This window comes from Onychostoma macrolepis, chromosome 25 (assembly GCF_012432095.1).
Source record: "Onychostoma macrolepis isolate SWU-2019 chromosome 25, ASM1243209v1, whole genome shotgun sequence".
Taxonomy (NCBI): domain Eukaryota; kingdom Metazoa; phylum Chordata; class Actinopteri; order Cypriniformes; family Cyprinidae; genus Onychostoma; species Onychostoma macrolepis.
In genome coordinates, this window is record NC_081179.1 from 394,118 (window position 1) to 400,250 (window position 6,133).

A 6,133-nucleotide genomic window follows, 5' to 3' on the forward strand; every position below is an offset into this window, starting at 1 on the left:
ATTCAGTTACATGGTGAAACATTCATAAACCTTAAATACGTTCATTAATAACCACATAACAAAAGCAGAATCACGATGGCACTGATTCTTGAGCACAAACCGCTTTTGTTTTGACTGTATCATTCAGATCTGTGTCAAATGCAGGTGATTTGTGACGAATGTCATTTAACGTTGTTTTATTTTCATAATAATGTTTGTTACAGTTGCTAACTTTAAATGATGATTGAACATTTCAGTCTGTTTATATTCACACAGTTTCATCTGTTGGTGCAAAAATCATTTCTGTGAGTTTGATACTGGAGTGTTTGCTGGAATATATGATTTATATGCTGTTAACTCATGCATCTGTATGTCACATGCTCCTTTATGAACAGATAATATGATCTGCCGTTCATCTGATGATGTGTAGATTTTGTTTTATTGGTCAGGATTTGAAGGTTTTACTCGTCTTTGAGAAACTCCGTCAGGATCAGATTGTTTGTAATGAAGCAGTGAATTGATGTGATTTGATGTGTTTGAGCTGAAGTTTCTCCTCATTTAAACCACCACTAAGTGCTTTTGCTCCTGATGTTCGTCTGCGTGAGAGAGTTTTGCCAAATGCATGGATGCCTTGAGCTTTAGCGGCCTGCAGTTATTCAGAGGCCAGATGCATGATGGGATTGAATGGACTGATCGTCATACTCGCTGGTTCAGTTCAACAACAGGTCAGACTCTTTAACTAGACTAACCTGTCAGTTATTACCTGCTTCATTCAACTCAGTCTTCAATTAAACTTTATAGAGACCAAACAAACAAACTCGTCTGCTGTGTTTCTCGCTCTCGATGATTCCTCACATCTGCTTCATGCACTCGTCTCTTTCATCATCATCTTTATATTTCTAGCTCTATAACAGTATGGTCTTCATTCTAGATGATACATTTACAAATATTTAGTTGAATGAAAATGAATAACAGAGTAAAATAGTTTTCATGGTTATAAATCCAAATCAGCCGTTACTGAAGGTGTTTCACAGATACATCACCAGTGTTTAGTCACTTGAGTAATTATTTCTTTCAATTATTGGTTTGCAGATTTATTTACATGACAGCTGTGAATATAGTTCACGCTGAATGCTGTGACACACAGCAGGGTTTTTAGAAAGGAACATTTAGAGCGAGAAAACTGAAGAATTAGGGCAAATCAATAAATTATGAACAAATTACTTTCATTGTGTGAATGCTCACCTTTATTCTAATCAAGTCACCTTTATTTATACAGTGCTTTATACAATACTGATTGTGTCAAAGCAGCTTTATAGTGTTAAACAGGAAAATAGTTTGTCAGTAATACAAGAGGACAATAACAAAGAGTCATTTTCCAGCTGAAGCCAGTTCATTGATTATTCAGTTCAGCTCTCTTCCAATAGTGTCTGTGCAATCAGTCAAGTGTCGCCAACTGAGCAAGCCAGAGGCGACAGCGGCAAGGAACCAAAACTCCATCAAAAGCAAAAATAAATAAATATACAAAGAAAAGTAAAGCAAAAACAAATAATTATTTAGAATTTTATTTCCTTATGTATAGTTTCATTTTTTTCAACATTTTTCACATTTCTGTATTTATTTATATATTTCTTTATTTATTTTCACATTTCTTTATTCTACATTTCTTTGTCTGTAGGGTAATGAGGAGGGCGTGTTTTTTTTTCTCCATTTCTGTCATTTTACATTTATTTGTACATACTCACTCACTTACTTGCTTGCTTGCTTTATTTATTATGGCAGGATTGGCATTCCATACTGATAGTCGTGCAGTGTCGGCATCACTAGTGATTGAATCTCAGTACATGTAATACTGATTCAGTCAAGAGCTGCAGCCCAGCCAAAATATTCCATTTATTCATGTAGTCCACACCGACCCTAAAGTAAAAGCCAAATCCTTTTTTAAAACAAATGCAAAACTGCAAAATGCTGCAAACTCATAGTTCTTCCCCTTTTGGATCAAACTTGGAACTGATGCAGAAGTGAAACAACACAAAAAAATATTGTTCCTCGCTCCTCGAGAAATATTCTCCTCGAGAAATATTTCTTAACAGATTCTTAGTTCCACAAAAACACTCTGTGGTTCAAGAGTTCATCATCACCAGGGTGGAGAAGTGCAACAGAAGAAAGCCATTTGACCCACTGCAGTTTGGGAGGAGCTGTTGCTTTCATATGTTACAGCAGCAACATATACAGACACAATCTGAAGCATTTTCTTTCAGAAATCTATTACAATTTCTTTAGTTTAACATGCATTAAGCTCAAGGAAATCTTACCCCAATCCACAAAATTCTTAATCACCTCTCTTTGTTAATCTTCATTATTATCAGTATTACATCCTGTGATCTTGTCATCAGAGTGTTTCTGAAAAAGACAACTAGCAGAATTGTACTGAAAGTCAGATGTATATAGAGCAAAAACTAGGGAGCTAGAACGGTTCCAGCCATCACTCGAGGAGATGGGTAGGAAAGTTCTGATTGCACACTAGGTTTCATAAACCGAACTGAGCTGTGTTTTGAGAGACTTTTCAAGAGTATTTTTGTTCTGCTCTGACGGATCTGTTTTTGTCATTTGGAACGATTGAATCGAATCATTTCCACGATTCTATTTTTTTTGTTTTTGGATTCCTCGAACTGAATCTTTTGAGTTGAATCTTTTTGAACTGAACATTTCAATGAACTTGTCAGGTGAAATTGTTCAATTAATTTCATTGGAGTTGAAAATTCATGCAATTGTGACAATTGTTTGATTATTTCATTTTATTTTCCTTTTAAAAAAAACACAGTAACCAGTACAAAAGTTATTTTCAATAAAAATATTTATTTTGACTCAATTGTTGTTTTAATTACATCTCCATAGTCGAACCTACTGGCCTAAGATTAATATTAGCAGCAAGTGCATATTATTTGACACACGTGATACATTACCTTTTTTAATTATCTTCAATATTTAATCAATAATGTGATTGTCTCTAGGACCTCTGCTGTCAAAGTTGTTCAGAATGAGAAGATCTATCATATGGTATGTGTGAAAATATGACTTTAATTTACAATTTGAGCGCTCAGGACAGTTTGATCAGAGGTATAAATACTGTTCAGTTTCTTGCACAGACCGATCGTTTCATGTCTTTAGACCTCAATGTATCGTCACGAGCCGCAGGGTTTAATTTGGTTTTGTCTGTGTTTATTTTTCTCTGAAAGCCGTGGAGCCCATTGACTGGCATTATATGACTGACAGACTGCAAAGGTTTGAGTTAAAACTCTTTGTTTGTGTTCTACTGAAGAAACATCTTGGATGCCCTGGAGGTAAGCAGATAAACATCACATTTTCATTTTTGGGTGAACTATCCCTTTAAGTCAAAATGATAATTGATTATATGTATTTTATCTGCTCCATACCAAATTATTATGCAAGTGATTATATCAGTAGGATTTCGGTACGATAAAGAGTCAGATTTTTGTTTGTGTTGTTTTTCACATCTTTGTAGTTAACTGGTCTCAATCTCAGACAGGTTTGTTCAGTAGTTGGCCAGGTCTTCTCAGGTAAATGGAAACCCTGCTTAAAGAGGTTGTTCCACATTATTAAGCAAGTCACAGTTCTCATGAAATACGGTGAGGAAGAAAGAGCTTTCTGAAGATGAAAAGTATGAAACAATGCAATGTCTTGCGAAAGGCATCAAAACAAACAATATTTCACAAAAAGCAAATAGAAATTTGTTTGACAAACTTTCCTTAATAAATCTTTATCTGACCAAGATCTTCTGTGCTCCGAGTCACTCACAAATCTTTTGACAGTTCAATCATTTCTATTTGCTTTTCGCCAAAAAAAAAGAGATAAAAATGCCAATGTTTTTAATGTATAACTACTTCTGACTGGTCCGTCTCTGAATATAGTATACAATCAGTGATTTAAAAAAAAAAAAACCTTCAAATTGAATATAATATTTTTGTTTGATATTGACAGCTGTTCGGGGATTTAGAGATATATTACATGTTACAAATGTTGTATTTTTTGGACCAGAAGAATTGGCCTCAGGAGTGGGCAAGATATACTTCAATAACTCAAAGTGACAAAAACTACAATTCCTTTACTCTAAGACTATAAATGTCAGAATCAGCTGCTGGGTCAATAACTCCACACGGTGTTTCTCTGTCTCTGATTTAAGCAGTTTCAATAAGTGAGTGCTGTCTGTCACTGCACTGTAATTTTTATTATTATTATTATTATTATTATTATTATTATTATTTTTGCTATAGCATTTCACAAATCTTTTGTCATGTCATCTCAGATTCACAGATGTTGATCAGCTTTCATATTTTGAGTTTCTGTTGAATAATTTTATCTTTCTTTGTATCAACTCATATTTTTAATTTAAATTAACTCTACATAAATGAAACCAGGTTAGGATACTTAATTTAGTTTAAACCAACCAATCGATTTTAAAATGTGATTGTGTCTTTAATCATTTCTGGGCATGACTTTTAATTTAATGCAACTTTTAATTTAAAAAGTGCAGGGAAACTATCATAATGTATATCTTCCCATTCTGTTTTTGCTGGAGGAAAACAATAAGGGAAAAACATTTATGACAAAGAACTGCACAGGGGCAAATATCATAACAATCTATCAATAAATGCGCACACATTGTCCTCTGCATCTGATGGTTGCGCTGCGGACTGAAGAACACGCTGAATAATGCTGACCCCGGGATGGGGTCAAGCTTGCAGCTGTTTTCAAATGAGTTTTAAAGGGTACTGAAGCAATCACTAAATCTGTGCGCTGATTACGGAGCTAATCACGTTTTTAGGAGGCTGAGCAGAAATGATGACTGATGAGTAGGGTTGGGTAACGTTCACATTTGAACCGGTGCAGTACAGGTATCGGTACCTGAAATTCAGTACCGGTACCCAACGGTACCTTTTTTCGGTACTTTACTCTCTGTGTAATAACAAAAACATTTATTTCAGTGAAAAAATAAGTCCAAAACTCTCAATTTCAACATTTTGAACAATAGGACCCTACTATTATTTTTTGTTCTTCCAGAAATTCTTGTTTTATTTTTTTTCTGATAATCAAATGAAGGCATGAAACATTTATTTATTTTTAATCAACGAATAAATCAATTTATTTTTAATTTTTTGGCAAACAAACAGAGGTTTACTGTTAAAATTAATACATGGTTGAAAAATTGTGTGAATATACCTTTTTAAAAAAGTTTTAATAATAATTGTTTTTTTTTCTACAATTAAGTCGTTGTGGTTGTAATAATTATTTTTATCATTTAATTGTTTTATTTAAATTTGTCAGTAAATGGAATATATAAAGACGTTCATTATACTGTACAAAAGTAATATAAGAGTAATATATTTCTGTTAAACCGCACTTTTATTTTGACAGGTTGCCGTGAAGTTTCTGTGTGTATACAGTATGATATGATGCTGGTTTTCTCAAATGAAACGGTAAAATCCTCATGAAGTGACTCTCACAGCCTGTAAGTTCATGTAGTGAGATGCAGAGTCTGTAAATCACCGCGAGGTCACGTGTGCTTCATACACACCGAAGCTCACGGAGCATGCAGGATTCATATTTAATCCGTCTTTTTGCGTTTTAATATTCACATACACTAGTTCATATCGCGATTCGAATTAAGTGACAGACATTCTTTTATTCATCCAAAACTTGACAAACTCCGTGGCATTCCGCGCTTTAGAGTAAATTCAGTTTATATGAATGGACTCCGCATCCTGTCCGCGTTTGTGGAAACCATATGACCCTAGAAATGTAAGCACACTTCAGAACATTTGGGTTTGCCCTGTGTTGTGTTTTAAAGAGTCGCACGGGTGACAAGTCACAGGGTCTCTCTCTCTCTCTTGTATGCGCCCAAATGCGTTCTCAGGTACCGAAATTTGGTACCGAATGATTTAATGTGAATCGATACTCGGTAGTACAGACGCAATTCGGTCTGTACCCTTAAAAGTACCGAGTTCGGTACCCAACCCTACTGATGAGTGCTTAAAGAAGCCTTCAAAAGGGTAAAGATACTCCTGGAGCTGAGTCAGATAATATTCACAGCCTCCTGAGCTTTATGACATGCACATGTTATTGTTGTTTTGTG